The sequence below is a fragment of the Abramis brama genome (assembly GCF_963993115.1).
Source record: "Abramis brama genome assembly, chromosome: 1".
Lineage (NCBI taxonomy): Eukaryota > Metazoa > Chordata > Actinopteri > Cypriniformes > Leuciscidae > Abramis > Abramis brama.
Genome location: NC_139963.1, coordinates 13,309,588 through 13,326,906, shown reverse-complemented (window position 1 = coordinate 13,326,906; position 17,319 = coordinate 13,309,588). Strand labels below are relative to the sequence as shown.

Below are 17,319 nucleotides of genomic sequence, written 5' to 3'. Positions count from 1 at the left end.
GTTTAAAACATTCCCTTTAAGAGCAGGCGTGCTTGTTCCATGGCTGATTGCTATTATAACGGCGGATTTGTCAGGCGCACACCAGGAGCGGTTCACAGCCGAGGAGACCGACGTTCTCGTCAGGGTCGTAAAACACAGAGAAGTGACATTGGGGATGGAGAAACCCACCCAAATCAGCTTCGGTTAAACAGGCGTATAAAAATTTGGGTAAATGTGTAAGCTAGATTTATGCCTATTTTTTCACATCTTCATGGACACAACAATGATTTCCCTCAAGTGTTAATATTTTTCCTTGTAATAATGTATGATTTTCTAAAAATGAGAACCGCTGCGTCTGTGTGTAGATGAGATAAGCAAAGTGCATGCGCATTGTGCACACGCTACATTGATTATGGCCAAGCATGCGCCCTTAAAATAGCATATGAATAACATGCGCAACGCGCCACTGACTTTAGACTAGGTTTTTCCTGGTTAGAGGCGCAATTGTTTTCTAAACCTGCAAAATAGCATGAGGGAACGTTTGTGCCCGGAACATGCCTCCTCTTTGCGCTGAACCGCCCCCGGGAGCACAAGTGTATCTCCTAGTTTACCGAAGTGCGTCTGAGGAGGGAAAAGTCCGCTGTACGTCAGGTGCAAAATAGGAATGATACATGCGTCGGTGTAAAAAGTCAATTGCGCTGGGTGCAAGATAGGGCCCTATATGTCTTTACTGTCACTTGTAATGTATCCTTGCTGAATAAAAGTAGGCAATTACTTTCTTTAATTTTTTTCCAAAAACATAATCTTACTAACCCCAAACTTTTGAACTGTAAGCCTAGTGTATAATGTTAAAAAAGCTTTCTATTTTAGATAAATGCTGTTATTTTGAACGATGGTTTGTTTCTAATGTGGCATTTTTTATGTATGACATTAAAATTATTTTTAGAATTAAATACATAAATAGGTTAAGCAATACAAATGTGTTTATGTCTGACAACCTTTTAAACACATACTTAACTGCAGACACTGAAATGACGTACACTGTGTGATACAGTACAAATATTTTGAGTGTCCCTCATTTTCCTATAAAGAACCACGATTGTCCCTTTTCTGAAGTTGGCAACCCTACCCATAGTTATTTTTAGGTAGTCAATGTCAGCATTGATTTGCTGCATTTTCTCAAGGAGCACAGACACATCGATGTGTTTAAATGACACGGGGGGTAATTCATCCAGGAAGTGCGATACAAATCTTGAGATCTCTTCACCGCACTCATTAAGCGCTTGCAGGCACATTTTGACATTGTTAATGTCCTTCTTTTGTCCCCTGTGGGAGATCCTTCGTTTGTAGTGTGGAAGGAGCTCTGACAAAACTGCCTTTGAAGACTCAATCCACTCAGAGCTGAAACTGCTCATTACTATCGACACAATATCATTGTGGCTTAGTGTTTGCATTTTGATCATAATAAAGTTCAGCAGCTCATCCTCGACTTACTACGACTTACTATGCTGCTGCACCGGCCGCCATATTGTGGTCTTTTCTTCACAAGCATCCTTTTCAGCTGGAAAGAATTATTTCATCAACAACTTTATCAAACGTTGTGAAAGTCATTTATTTCTTATAAAGAGTTCATGATTTCCATCCCTTGTGACCCAATATCTGAAATCTCAGAAAGTGCTTCTTCATCCCTCATCTTCTGCATCACAATTTTCCTCACATTTTGAACTATGATTGTTTTCCAGCACTATTTTCTCCACTACTAATGTCATTTTCCACATCTTCACTCCTTACATTGTTCACAACCATTTCTGTTATTTCATTATTCAAAACCACACTATCCTCAATCTGTTCATTTTGTAATTAACCTTCAGTTTTATTATTTCAACTGAAATATAGGCCACTTTTTGATAGTAATAATACAAATAATTTGTGTCACTACAAAAAAAAAAGAATGAAATGAAAAAAAAATAATAATAAGATTTTAATCAAAACAGGGTTTGAGAAAAGCTCACACACACACACACACACACACACACACACACACACACACACACACACACACACTCTGTTCTTACTGTCTCTATGAGGATTTGATACACACATTTATTCTGTTTCTGTTACTGAAGATTTATTGTGCAGCTCAAAGTATTATGGGTAAAATCTCTCTACAATCTGTTCTGAAACATCAACACAGTTTCACTGATCCAGAACCAACCCAAAACCCAGGATAGAGCGTCTGAGTGAATGTGGTCTGGACTGTGTGGATGAGGCTCATTGTGTCAGAGACGCTGTAGAAGGACAGAGATCCTGCACTGTGATCCACATACACTCCTATTCTTCTGCTGATGGACTTTACAGGGAGAACAGTCTCTATGGCATTGTGCCAGAATGAGTAACTGGAGGAATAGCAGTCCAAACTCCAGGACTGATCATTACCTCCAAACACACACTCATTACCCAATCCCTTCCTGCTGATGCTCTTATATGACACTGATATACACGCACCATTCCCAGTCCACTCAATCTCCCAGTAACAGCGTCCACACACACTCTCTCTACACAACACCTGAGGCCTCTGATCAAATCTGTCTGGATGATCAGGATACGGCTGCTCTGTGTCAGTGACAGTAATCACTCTGTTCCTCTCAGACAGACTGAGGCGTTTATTCACTGTGTTCAGATCCAGAGTGAGCTGATGGGAATCTGATGGAGAGAAAACACATCAGAAACAGGAATTATGAATCTGTCTGATCTTTTAATGTATCTGAACTCTTCATGAGTCAATGTTCAATGTATCATCAGTGTCTCAGTACAGCTGACCAAATATCCTGTGCAAATCATCATTTACATGATCAATTATAAAACTCTTCTATCATGATTTATTTCTCCTTCTAAAGGAAGAACATGAACACATTCAGTGAGTTTTTCTGCTTGTTTTCTAGTGACTCACATTGTAGGAAGTCGTTCCTGGTCTTGGGATTCATGTTGGTGAAAGTGACTGTGGAAATAAACAGACATGAACAGTGTGAAGAGAAACGACAAGATAAAATAAATTCATTTCTGAGACATTTCTAATATGAAGTTAATATGAAGTTTTATGTTTTAATTTCTGAGAGCAGATTAATAATCTCCAGGCGCTTCATTTATAAAACACACACATCGGATTGATCCTAAATTCCATGGATTTCATCCTCCGTCATATATAAACGCTTGTCCACTATGATGAGTCCGTATTTCTGATTTGATGCACTTGTTCACATTGCATTTGAATTTAAGATGAACTGTGAATTGATTGCATTTAAGGACATTTTGTGAAAATTGATGTTTTATAAATCGTAGGAACATTTCAGAAACGGTTGTACGTTCAGATTTGGGATCTTTCTCCACACGTCTGTATAAACGAGGCGCAGGACTTTACCTCCGTCTGAGATCTTCTTGATCTCCTCTTTGCAGAAATCCTCCAGTTTGTCTCTCAGCTGACGGACAGATTCTCTCATGCCATCAAAAGAGGAGAGAGAACTGAAGGAAACGTCGGGTTCGTCTGTAGATTCAGGAGGTGCTGAGAGAGACTGGAAACTCTACAGAAAACAGAAATCAAAACTCATCATCTCCACACTTCAGCCAATAACCAGCACTATATCAGATCTGATCGTTATCTTTGAGTGTTGAGTGCCGAAATATAAGTGGACGTGTGAAAGCGTCGTGAGACTGAATGCACTGAAAAGCCCTCGCGAGGCTCGCCCACGAAGCGCAGCGCTACTCGTACGCTGAGAGAGAGAGAAGACAGTAGAGCTGCACGATTCATCTTTAACACCCACGCGATCTTCTTCCATTTCGTCTGTCTATTAAACCTTTGACTAAATCATATCGCAACATTCAAATCTGTGTTGGCGCTGACGCTGACCCGGATCGAGTTGTCATGAAACAGCAGTCTTTTCCTCATACATAGTATCATTATTTCTGTGATACAATAGTTAAAATTATCACAGAAGTACTGGGATAAAAGCTTAAAAGTTCAAATATAAACACTGATGTCTACGATAGCGATAGAGTAACTCAGCTTTTGATAAAAACTTGGTGCTTAAAGGGTAACTAAACCCTAAAACAACTTTTTTTAGTTAATGATCTGTAAGACTGGGCTTTATTAATGCTGTTCATTGATGCAAGTAATTTTTTTGACATTTGGGTTTAAAGTGTTTTAATTCTACAATATATGGTGTAAAAAAGTCTGAGTGCTGCCCTCTTCAGGTTGAAGAGTGGCTACTGCAGTTGAATTTTCCTATTGGAGGTTGTGGTGGCCGGTGATGTAAGAGGGCACCAGCTAACCACGCCCTTGCCTACAGAGATGTGTCTCAGATGCACGCCCCCTCTCCACTGGGCTCTGCCCACTTTTCCAGCATTTTTCAAATATTGCCAGTGGGTGGAGTCAGGCTCTGACCAGGGGTTTAGTTACCCTTTAAAATAACGCATTTATCGATTGCATTGTTTCGCCACAAGGCGCCAGCCAAGTGACTGTTAAAAAAAATATTTGTTATTGAATCATTTATTAAAGAGAATGTAGTACGATGCTTCTAAAATAAGTCAGACAATTGTGATGAATTGTTTTTGTAAATATGACTCATCTTATAAATCATGTACAGTCTGTATAAATGTATGATTTAACTTTTCCCCATGGTCTAGTGTTAAAGCTACACTGTGTAGGATTTACTCCCATCTAGCGGTGAAATTGTTTATGACTACCAACTGAATATTACTTTCTAGCCCCTCCCATTCCGAGGGCGTTTTAACTCCTACGGTGGCCGTATTATTTCAAATCTGCCGGCAGTCTCGAGTAATCTCGAGTAATCTCTTTTTAAGTGGACTTTTATTTCAATAATAATATATTATCTGCAAGTCAGGTTTAAAAAAATAAAATAAATATTTGTAAGATTTGAAGTAATTAACTACAAGTGCAAATTCAATTAATGACACTTCTTTTTCACGAGGGACTATGTGTGGATGAGTAGAAAGTCGAGTAGGGACTAAAATATTTTAGTAGAAATAAAAGATTTCATTAAAAAGATTATGAAAAATGGATGGATATTGATACCATCAAGTTCACTGATTTCATCAAGACAGAAGAAACCAGAAGGAAAAATGAGTTAATATTTAATGGTAAATTTCCCAGGGCTTTGTAAGTGTGTCTCTTTAAACAGAAGATGATCAGATGAGAGTCTGACTGATGATTATATGATAACACAACACTTGACTGAATCTGACTGAATTCCTGACAACATCTCAGTCAACGGCTCATTCTGCTCTCATGAAATGTTTCTCTGTCATAGCAGGATCTTGCTCAAGTCCACTATGATCCTGTTCTTCTAGATCTCTGTTACCTGCAGGAACTGGATGTGATCTTGTGTGTGTGAAAGCTGCTCCAGCTCAGCGTCTCTCCTCCTCAGATCATTGATGTCCTGCTCCAGTCGCTCCAGTCGTCCTTCAGCTCGACTCACTGCAGTCTTTTCCTAATCTCTGATCCGCTGTGTGACCTCAGAGCGGCTTCTCTCAATGGAGCGGATGATCTCAGTGAAGATCCTCTCACTGTCCTCCACTGCTGTCTGTGCAGAGCGCTGTTACACACACATCACAATCACACAGTGGCTTCAGCACGACTGACAGAGTCCAAACTGAGACGTCTCAAACTTCTCTTCTTCTCCAGACTCACCTTATGAGACTTCACAGCCTCTCTCAGATGCTGAAGATCTTTCTGTCTCTTCTGGATTCTCTGACGGATCTTCATCTGCGTCTCCTTCAGCTGTTTCTGGAGGACAAACCAATGACAGGGAATGACACATAAAGCTGCTGTCATACAAACATTAAAGTTACATGAATCCAGAGTTGGTGAAGTGGTTAAAGATCTTGCATGGTCAGTTTTTACTGTCTGGTTCAAACCACAGATTCATGGTTTCCTGAAATGAATGTCAGCAGTATTTCATCAGTGCCTAGTTTTATATCATTAGTATCATCATTTACTCTCCCTCATGTCGCTCCAAACCTGTATGACTTTCTGTCTATTGTGAGACACAACAGAAGATATTTAGAAGAATGTCTCAGCGGTTTACAGAGGCCAAATAAAATATGGTGACACGTCAATAACATCAAACCTCATTGGTTCTTTCATGTCACAGTCACATGACTAAACACCATGATGTCATGACACAAACACCAGTGAAGTTTGATGTTTTTGATGTCATCATATTTGATTTGGGCTCCACATACATGAGTTTATCAATGATTTGATTTGTGAATAAAAATTTGACTCAAATTAAAAAAGTAGCACTTATTTTGGTGATTGTATACTTTAAAAGAATATAATTGTGAAATAAGTGTGAACTGAACCTAATGTTTTCAGAAACGTAATTGCATGTTAATTTCTATTAAATGAAAATGTATTATAGTTTAAATGTAAATATACACTCACCTAAAGGATTATTAGGAACACCTGTTCAATTTCTCATTAATGCAATTATCTAATCAACCAATCACATGGCAGTTGCTTCAATGCATTTAGGGGTGTGGTCCTGGTCAAGACAATCTCCTGAACTCCAAACTGAATGTCAGAATGGGAAAGAAAGGTGATTTAAGCAATTTTGAGCGTGGCATGGTTGTTGAGTATTTCACAATCTGCTCAGTTACTGGGATTTTCACGCACAACCATTTCTAGGGTTTTCAAAGAATGCTGTGAAAAGGGAAAAACATCCAGTATGCGGCAGTCCTGTGGGCGAAAATGCCTTGTTGATGCTAGAGGTCAGAGGAGACTGGGCCGACTGATTCAAGCTGATAGAAGAGCAACTTTGACTGAAATAACCACTCGTTACAACTGAGGTATGCAGCAAAGCATTTGTGAAGCCACAACACGCACAACCTTGAGGCGGATGGGCTACAACAGCAGAAGACCCCACCGGGTACCACTCATCTCCACTACAAATAGGAAAAAGAGGCTACAATTTGCACAAGCTCACCAAAATTGGACAGTTGAAGACTGGAAAAATGTTTCCTGGTCTGATGAGTCTCCATTTCTGTTGAGACATTCAGATGGTAGAGTCAGAATTTGGTGTAAACAGAATGAGAACATGGATCCATCATGCCTTGTTACCACTGTGCAGGCTGGTGGTGGTGGTGTAATGGTGTGGGGGATGTTTTCTTGGCACACTTTAGGCCCCTTAGTGCCAATTGGGCATCGTTTAAATGCCACGGCCTACCTGAGCATTGTTTCTGACCATGTCCATCCCTTTATGACCACCATGTACCCATCCTCTGATGGCTACTTCCAGCAGGATAATGCACCATGCAACAAAGCTCGAATCAAGTGAGTGTAAAGCAATTAGCTGAACTCAAGAGTGACTTTTTGACCCACTTAAGTAAGATTTAAGTATATAATGTAATTTCATAATTCTTTTGAGTTAAATGGAAATATTAAATATTATTAAAATGTACTTTGAAGTAAAACTTTTCATTTTACATTATAAAAAAGTGTACTTTATAAAGTGTACATATGAAACAGTCATGAAAGTTGACTCTCACTTAAGTGGCCTTTCATTTCATTAATATTATATTATCTGCAAGTACAGTTCTCTTACGAGAGTTCTCTCGTACTGCGTCTTAGCTAAGACGCTACGGGAAAAGTCTCTTTTCACGAAATACTGAAGCAAAAAATTATCCTTAATTTTGTAATATTGTAAAGCGCATTTGCAGCAGCATACAGCCATAGGCGAGACGGCTCGCTCGCTCATTGGCTGCTCTGCGACAACTGCATAAGCCTATCGAGCGAGGGCTGATGCAACATCAGACCAATGAGGGCGCTTCGCGCCCTCCTTGCCACTTCCCGCCGAAACGGCGTGGCCTAGCCCTATAAAGGTAGCTCGAAAAGGCTGACTCACTTGATTTTTCATCTCTTCAGCGAAGCTCACGCATCGTTGGATCACGAGAGAAGCAACGCGTCGTCTGAGAAGCAATTCAGCGGGACGAGCCACTTGAAGCCGCTGGCCAGCGCCGCCTTCCACTGCCGTACCTGCTGCGCATTCCGGCGCCTATATCCTTCTATATATTTTCTGTGTATAATGTGTATTATGTATGTACATTTTTCACTAAAAGAGCCGGGCGTCTTTTTCAAGACGCCCCCCTTTCCTAGAGGATCTCGCAGCTCTCGCGCTCGCTGACGGCGACCGCCCTCACTCCGAGCCGATTGCCTATGGTGACTCTGAGGACTCACCTGGCATCCTTCTCCGAGGCTGCTCCTCCTGGAAGCGGACGGTCGGGGTTAGTTTTTCTTTACGTTACAAGAAAAACTACCCTGCCTCTGCGCGTCATTCACCGGCGAAAGGAGAAAAGTGTGTTCGTAGTTACTGGCCCCTTTTCTCTTACATTTCCCAGTTCCCTGTCGGCGACTGGAAATGTCATTTGCAGCAAGCGCACGCCTGCCAGCAAACGCCGAAGAATACATGTTGATGCTCAACGCATATTAAAAGCCTGTATCCCCCTGTGGCTCAGTGGTGGAATGATAGGTTTTTCCCGCATGGGAGACCGGAGTTCGTTTCCCGGTCTTGCGGCATATATTTATGCCGCCAATGCTCCGCTCTGTCTGTCCCCCGGGGGTGACTGCAGAGGTGCATTTTTGCAGCCAGCAAGCGCGTAGTACCCGTTTGCCTGCAACCGAACACCCTTTCTACGGTTCCCGTGCGTCACTGGCGAAAAGAGAATGGAGTGTTTTAGCCCCGCTGAAACCGGGCGATATCCACTCTTCTCACATTCTGACACTTTTCAGGCGTCTGAAAATGTCAGTATTGCATGTTGTACTACACGCATGCCTGCAACAAACGCTAGTGTGGTTAATACTCGCGGTAACTGAAAGCCTAACGGTACGTTCACAGGGGTCGTCAGCGTCAACGCTTGACGGAAGGCGTGGCTGAAGTTTGGCACTGACGCCATGGTCATAGCAGCGTCAGCCAATGAAATTAGACAGGAACTCAACAACAAGCTTCATTGTCATTCAATGGTCATAAAGGACCGGGTGATTGCCCACCGCAATAATTAGTTTCTCCTCCATTTTAAAATTTATCCTCAGTTTGCTGCTCTTGAACAGGATGAACGTGATTGGCTGCCGCCTGGCTACTGTATTTGCATAGAGCGATCTGATTGGCTGACGCTTCCGTCGGCGGCGCTTCACTGGCGTTGCTCGCGGCAGAAGTTGAGAATTTTTCAACTTCTGCCGCGAGCAACGCCAGTGAAGCGCGCCGACGGATCCACAATTCTTTTCGGCAACGCTTGCCGTCACCCATTCAAAGTCAATGGGAAGCGTTGACGCTGACACCCCGTGTGAACGTACCGTAGGTGTCTTCCTCTGTGGTCCAGTGGTAGATTCATAGCCTTTATCGCAGTCGACCCGGGTTCGATTCCCAGGTCCAACGGCAGAAAAATTTATGCCGTCACATACAATTCGCTCTATCAGTCCCCTGAAAGGCGACTGCAGATGTGAATTTTTGCAGCCGACGAGCACGTGGTACAACCCGTGCCCGCTTGTCTGCACACGAAAGCCGTTCTACGGCTACCTAGAAAAATTCCATTGGGTGCCCACAAACACTATGTTTTGCATGCCTCATGGTTTTTCTATAAAAGAAGCCTGTCCGCATTCGCTCTGCTCAGGCAGACAGTGCGCTCAATACAGTAAATGTGTCCGCTCTTCCGAGCCCACATTCACTCACAGACATTACATGTCCTACGGGACTCGCCCAGCCCTCCCTCACTCGGTTAAACACCGTGGCGAGGTCGAGTGCGTCTGAAAATGTCGATATTGCATGTTATGCTACCCGCATGCTTGCAAACAAATACTCGCGTTTAACTGAAAGTCAATGTGTCTTTCACTGTGGTCCAGTGGTAGATTCTAAATCTTTCGCGCGGGCGACCCGGGTTCGATTCCCAGGTCTGACGGCAAAAAGTTTTTATGCCGCCAAATATAAATCGCTCTGCCAGTGCCCTGAGAGGCGACTGCAGATATGTATTTTGCAGCCGACGGCCACGTGGTACAACCCGTGCCTGTTTGCCTGCACACAAAAGCCGTTTTACGGCTACCCAGAAATATCCCATATGGATGTATTTTCTGGTGTCCCGGCCACGGCCGATGGTGCTATAAATGTAGTGCTGATGCCCACTGCCCAGTGCCCATCGCTACACACAAGCACAGCCCCTCACACGGGGCTTGCGCCCATAAATTCGACTCAGGTCGATCGCGCACCCAACATAGTAAATGTGCACATTCCCCAGTGCCACAAACACTGTCACACGTGTCACGTGGTTTCTGTAAAACGAAACCTGTGCACGCTCGCTCTGCTCAGGCAGACAGCGCGTCAAAAGCAGTAAATGTGCCCGCTTCCCGCCCACACTTACTCACAGACAACGAGTCCCACGAGACTCGCTCAGCCCTCCCTCTCTCGGTTAAGCACCGTAGTGGGGTCGAGGACGAGCGCTCTGCCCGCTGTGATCAGCGCGCTCCCCGCCTCGAATGTCACAGGCATAATGCCTACGTTACAGCACGCCGAAGCACCTCTGTCGCCCAGAGGTTTCGGAATGGGTGCTAGACATTATAAGAGAGGCTACTCGCTACAGTTTTGTCGACGCCCTCCCCGCTTCACAGCGCGCGTCGAAACTACGGTGAATTCAGAAGTAGCACACCTACTTTGTGCCGAAATATCAAAACTGATGAGCAAAGGGGCTATAGAGCCTGTATCTCAAGCTCAAAGCGAAGGGGGGCTATACAGCAGATACTGTCTGGCAAGAAAGACGGGGGTTTAAGACAGCTAAGAAGCATCTAAGACAGCTGAACGAAGCATTAGCGAAACGCAGTTTCAGAATGCTTACAACCAGGAAAATCCTCGCGCATATTCGCAGAGGAGGCTGGTTCATGTCAATAGATCTGAAGGACGCGTATTTTCAAATACAGATAGCGTCATGTCACAGGCAATACTTGAGATTCGCCTTCGAGGGCCAGACATACCAGTATAACAGTCCTGCCGTTCGGCCTATCCCTGGCGCCTCGTACATTTACGAGGTGCATGGACGCAGCGCTCGCTCCTCTCAGACTCAGAGGCATGCGAGTGCTGAACTATTTGGACGACTGGCTGATTCTGGCTCAATCACGATCAGAGCTCGTGGAGCACAGGGCCATTTTACTCGATCACCTCGAGAAACTTGGTCTCAGAGTCAACTGGACGAAGAGTTCACTGAACCCCAGTCAAACGATCCCGTTTTTGGGTATAGTTCTGGACTCACAGTCTATGATGGCGCGGCTGTCGCCACAGCGCGCGCTGGACATTCAGCGCGCAGCGAGCTCTCTCCGCTGCGGCGCGACCTTCCCGCTCAGGGAATTTCAGAAGATGCTAGGTCTCATGGCCTCAGCATCACCAGTTCTTCAGTTGGGCCTGCTCCGCATGCGCCCCTTGCAGTTCTGGCTGAAAGCGCGGGTACCGCGCAGAGCGTGGATATCCGGTCGGCTGCGTCTCAAGGTCAATCAGAGCTGTGTTACAGCTCTAAAACCTTGGACAGCGAACGACTGGTACCAATCAGGTGTAAGCCTGGGGACTTCCTCAAGAGTGAAAGTGGTGTCGACGGACGCCTCCACCTCGGGATGGGGAGCGCTGCTCGAGGGCAGACCGTTCTTTGGCCTGTGGTCAGAACGAGAAAAGCTCCGACATATCAACTGTCTGGAAATGCTGGCAGTGGAAAACGCGCTGACGCGCTTTCGTCCCCGAATCAAGGACCATCACGTCTTAGTCCGTTCGGACAACATGTCTGTGGTGTCCTACATAAATCACCAGGGCGGTCTCAGATCCCGAGACCTGTACAGGTTGGCGGAACGCCTCCTGGTTTGGGCTCAGCACAACTTGCGCTCGCTGAGAGCAGTTCATGTGCCTGGGCTACAGAATCTGGGTCCAGACAGACTGTCCAGAAACAACATTCCCACGAGTGAATGGTCTTTACACCCACAAACAGTCCAGCTGCTGTGGGAGAGATTTGGCAGAGCGGAAGTGGACCTCTTCGCGTCCCACGAAAACGCTCACTGCCCCGTGTTCTTTTCCAAGAACGAAAGCGCGCTGTCCCAAAGGTGGCCTCGCTGTCCGCTCTATGCTTTTCCCCCCGTCTCCCTCCTTCCTCAGGTGATAGAACGGGTGAGGGAAACGAAATGCTCAGTGCTGCTTGTAGCACCACTTTGGAAGAACCAACCATGGTTTCCAGATTTGATGCAGTTAGCAGACACTGCCCCGTGGCCAGTGCCGTTGAGGAGGGACCCCCTCTCGCAGGCCAGGGGCTCGATTTGGCACCCTCGACCAGAGTTGTGGTCCCTCCACGTGTGGGCGCTCAACGGTTACCCGCTGATCTCTCAGTGGGAGTGCTAAATACTATCACTCAGGCTAGAGCTCCGTCGACTCGACGGCTCTATGCTTCAAAGTGGTCGGTATTCTCCAGCTGGTGCACAGCTCGGGGATGTTCACCCCTCGATTGTGAGGTGACGGAGGTTCTCTCCTTCCTACAGGAGCTGTTGGATAAGGGCAGAGCCCCCTCCACGCTCAAAGTTTATGTGGCGGCTATCGCAGCGTTCTCTGAAACAACGCTCGGTCAGTCAATAGGAAGGAACGATTTGGTCATCCGCTTCTTCAGGGGAGCTAGGAGGCTGAATCCTCCCAGACCTCCCTCAGTCCCTGTATGGGACCTCTCTACGGTTTTGGAGGCCATGAAAGGTTCCCCTTTCGAGCCCATCCAGACGATTAGCCTCAAACATCTGTCATTTAAGACAGTGTGCTTGCTGGCTCTCGCTTCAGTGAAGCGCATAGGTGACCTGCACGCGCTCTCAGTGAGCCCGACGTGCTTGGAGTTTGGGCCTAATGACTCAGGAGTCATACTCAAACCTCAACACACCGTTTCGGGCTCAGGTTATTTCCCTGTCTGCCCTGCCGGTGTCGGAAGAGGAAGGAGACTTAAGTTCTCTTTGCCCTGTTAGGGCTTTAAGAGCTTATGTGTCTCGCTCTGCTGTCTTCAGACAGACTGAGCAGCTGTTTGTCTCGTTCAGTGGACGTTCCAAGGGAATGGCTGTTTCGAAACAAAGCCTATCCAGATGGATAGTTGACGCCATAGCGTTAGCTTACACTTCCAGGGGTCTTCAGTGCCCACTGGGTGTCAGAGCGCACTCCACGAGAGGCGTTGCCTCGTCGTTAGGGATGTCCCGATCCGATCACGTGATCGGATATCGGGCCCGATCACGTGGTTTCAGACTCAATCGGAATCGGACGTTACCTCCCGATCAGGACTCGGATATATATGTATATATATTCTCATTATTATTTAACACATCTATAGTTATGCGGTGGCACAGAGTTACGCCGGTTTCACACTGCACGCGTTAGCAGAGCGTAAGCAGCGCAGGAGCAGTGCGTATGGTGAGCAGGAGCAGGACACGCGCGTTTTGCTTTCACACTGGCAGCGTTTGTCACGCGCGGCTGAACCGCAGGTTGTGTACAGACAGAGTAGCCTACTCTATAATGGATAAGTTGGCATTGCTTTATTTCCTTTTCAAATACATTTAAGAGAAAATACTTGTCAAGAAGCTTATTTTATTAATAATTTCATAAATATAACTTTTGGTTCATCTTTGTTTTTATTGTTCTGGCAACAAGTTTGTTTTTGGACATTTGTTTTCTTTTTAAATTGATGTTGGTCATTTGATCGACTGTTTAAAACACAATAGATATCATCAACTTTTTGGATAAAACTGCTGTGTATTTTGGCCATGATCAATGCATATCACTTTAATTCAGCGTTAAGCGGCGCAGCAAAAATAGACTCTGCGCCGAAACGATCGCGGCACTGCTGCTTCTGCTCTGCTCCTGCTACGCGCTGCCGCGCCGCCTCTGCGTGCGGTGTGAATGCTCTAACCCCTCATTTACCCCTCATTTACACTGAACACGTCTGCGGCGCATTACGGCTGCGACACGGCTACCGGAGCTGATCGCGCCCATTCTAGTCAATGCTTGTGTTTACACCGGCCGCGACGCGGCACGTTTCAGAAGCTTCCCAGAAGCGGCTCTCCGCGCCGCTTCGCTAAATATAGGCGCCTAGTCTATTTTTGACGGACGCGCGTCCAAGTCGCACCGGGAATACAAAATAAAAGTAAAAAAAAATCCTGTCAATTTCAAAATAAACACCCTGTGCAACAACCCAAACGTATTACACACCAATATCCTTGGTAGAAACCATAGACTGTATGGTAGAAACCCAAAAATCAAGAAAAAACACGTTGGACAGGCAAATCACGTGGTCTCGCGCATCCAGTCGCTCTGCTTCTGAAATGCTCCTGGTGTGAGTTGGCACCGCGTGGAGGACGGAATAAAACCTTGTCGCAGACGTAATGCACCGCACACGTGTGCAGTGTAAATGAGGGGTAATCTGTTAACATGGGCGCCGAAAAAAATACGCGCTGCACGCTCTGCTAACGCGTGCAGTGTGAAACCGGCGAGTGCAGTTCCTAAAAGCACATTACTGGCTTTGCAAACACTGTGGCACTTTATTTTTTTATTTGTTTACATGCCTGCTGCGTATTTTAAGTTGAGGTGCTATTTGTTTATATATTAGACTTTTTTTATATTTACTGTTGCACTAAGTCCAAAATGTTATTTATTACTTGATTGTTCAAGCTACCTCACAGAAGTGCTCTGTTTGTTAACAGAGTTGTTGAATGTAATAAGGTGAATTAAATAAAAAATAAGGAACATCCTGGATCTGTTTTTTGCTCTTCTTTATTCTTTTTTTATGTATTATAGAAGTATCGGATCGGGACTCGGTATCGGTAGATACTCAAAATCAAATGACTCGGACTCGGACTCGAGGGCAAAAAAACCTGATCGGGACATCCCTACTCGTCGTGGGCCTGGTCTAGTGGGATATCCTTACAGGATATATGTATGGCGGCAGGTTGGGCCTCGCCGTCTACATTTATCAGGTTTTATAACCTAGAGGTTCCCGCCTTACAGGCTAAGCTGTTGTCGGTGTAGCTGAATCAGTAGTCTGATTGGAACACTGAGATCGCAAGCGCAGCGCGCTGCCGACTGTCATATGGGCAGTATTGCGTAAGACCCACATTCCCACATTAGTCAGGCTCTTGCCTTGACTATGTGATGTCATATTATCGCGTCTGCGGACGCTGCTATATATGGGGACGGAGGGTTCCCCCTCCTGTTCTAGGACTCTCTGTGAGTCCCTCTAGTGATTGTGCACTGTAAATCCTGGGCTTCGCTTCCAGGTTTATTGGTGTTTCATCCCTGCACGCACGGCGTTTTACATTGGGTTCCCGTAGCGTCTTAGCTAAGACGCAGTACGAGAGAACTCTCGTAAGAGAACATACTCGGTTACTAACGTAACCTCAGTTCTCTCTAGAAGAGGGAACGAGTACTGCGTTCCCCGCCGTGCGTACGATTCACTCTGGTTCGCTTCGGCGATGAAATAAATCAAGTGAGTCAGCCTTTTCGAGCTGCCTTTATAGGGCTAGGCCACGCCGTTTCGGCGGGAAGTGGCAAGGAGGGCGCGAAGCGCCCTCATTGGTCTGATGTTGCATCAGCCCTCGCTCGATAGGCTTATGCAGTTGCCGCAGAGCAGCCAATGAGCGAGCGAGCCGTCTCGCCTATGGCTGTATGCTGGTGCAAATGCGCTTTACAATATTACAAAATTAAGGATAATTTTTTGCTTCAGTATTTCGTGAAAAGAGACTTTTCCCGTAGCGTCTTAGCTAAGACGCAGTACTCGTTCCCTCTTCTAGAGAGAACCGAGGTTACGTTAGTAACCGAGTACGTTTTTCTTTTTTTTAAATGCACTTTTAATTTGAAGTACACTAGTGCATGTCAATACACTTAAGCAAACTTCTTTCTTTAACCACTAGTTGTTTAGATTACTTTTATGCTTTTTCTCCTTTTTGGAGCTTGAAACGTTTTTACTCCATTGACTTTCAATGTATAAACTAAAATAGACGAGACATTGTTCAAAATGTCATCTTTTATATTCCACAGAAGAAACTCAGTCAAACTGGTTTGGGACAACATGAGTAAATGAGTGAGTAAATAAAGACACTTTCATTTCTGTGTGATCAATCCCTCTCAGTTCATACCTGTTTCTCTGTCCTCTGTGCTGCAGTTGATACAGTGTTGTGGTTTTTATGTTCACTCTCCTTACACCACACACAGATGCACTGTTGATCAGTGATGCAGAACATTTCTAGCTCTTTATCATGTTTACGGCAGATCATGTCCTGCAGTCGTCCAGTGGCATCAATCACTTTGTGTGGCTTACGAGAGTGATGTTCCTCATGACGGTCAAAATGAGTTTGACAGTAAGATTCCTGACACACCAGACAGGACTTGACGGCTTTGTATTTTCTTCCAGTACAGACGTCACACTGCACGTCTCCAGCTCCAGCGTAACAGTCAGCAGGAAGTTTAGTCTTCTTCAGTTTCTCCACCAGTTCAGCCAGAATGGTGTTTTTAGCTAAAGCAGGTCTTGGACTGAAGGTCTGTCTGCACTGAGGGCAGCTGTAGACTCTCTTCTCATCCTCCTGATCCCAGCAGTCTAATACAGATCTTACAGTAACTGTGTCCACAGTGGATAGTCACTGGATCCTTCAGGAGATCCAGACACACTGGACACGTGAACTCATCCTGATCCACTGAAATTCTGGCTTCTGCCATTTTACTGCATGAATACAGAGAGACACAAACACACAACAGCTCAACAATACTTCAGTTTCTGTTTCTCTGAACTGAGGAGTTGAAATAGTTTCCTGCTTCTGTGTTTGAGTGACGTGTGTAAAACAGGAGTGTCTGTAAAGCAGCTTCCTCATTCCTGGTGAAGGAGTCACTCTGCTGTACGTGTTTGTGCTCTAGTGGAGTCAAAAACATTAAATTACAAGTTCCGAGCTCATGAACCATTCAATCCGTTAAATTCCGCGTTATACAGTAAATTCAGTTTTTATGACTCAATTCCCTCCGTCATTTTGAACGAATCTTTAATATGACTCGGGACTACCGAATTGTCTCAGAGTGATTCGTTCATTTTGTGTTGACGCAACATCCCATAGGTTCTGTACATGAAACAGAAATTATTAGTTCGGAAGTTCGGGTTCGGCTCGGTCGGGTCCTCCAACGTCAGTCCAATAGAGACTATGATTAGTTCATCAGTAGAGTCTTTCGGGTTTCGAGTCTTCGTTCTTTTGTCACGTTCTTTTGACCGCTGGTATCTCGCTACAAATACAACTTTAGATTCGTATTA

At 45.1% G+C, this 17,319-nt stretch overlaps 1 pseudogene across 1 annotated transcript; it reads right to left on the bottom strand.

The window, feature by feature from the left end:
* Positions 1-1,827: 1,827 nt before the first annotated feature.
* On the bottom strand, positions 1,828-17,081 carry LOC311086392 (tripartite motif-containing protein 16-like; annotated as a pseudogene). The gene is made up of 6 exons (XR_014609627.1): positions 16,163-17,081; positions 5,684-5,779; positions 5,355-5,588; positions 3,398-3,557; positions 2,930-2,977; positions 1,828-2,682 (listed from the first exon to the last, which is right to left on the bottom strand). The product of XR_014609627.1 is annotated as a tripartite motif-containing protein 16-like (transcript).
* Positions 17,082-17,319: the final 238 nt, after the last annotated feature.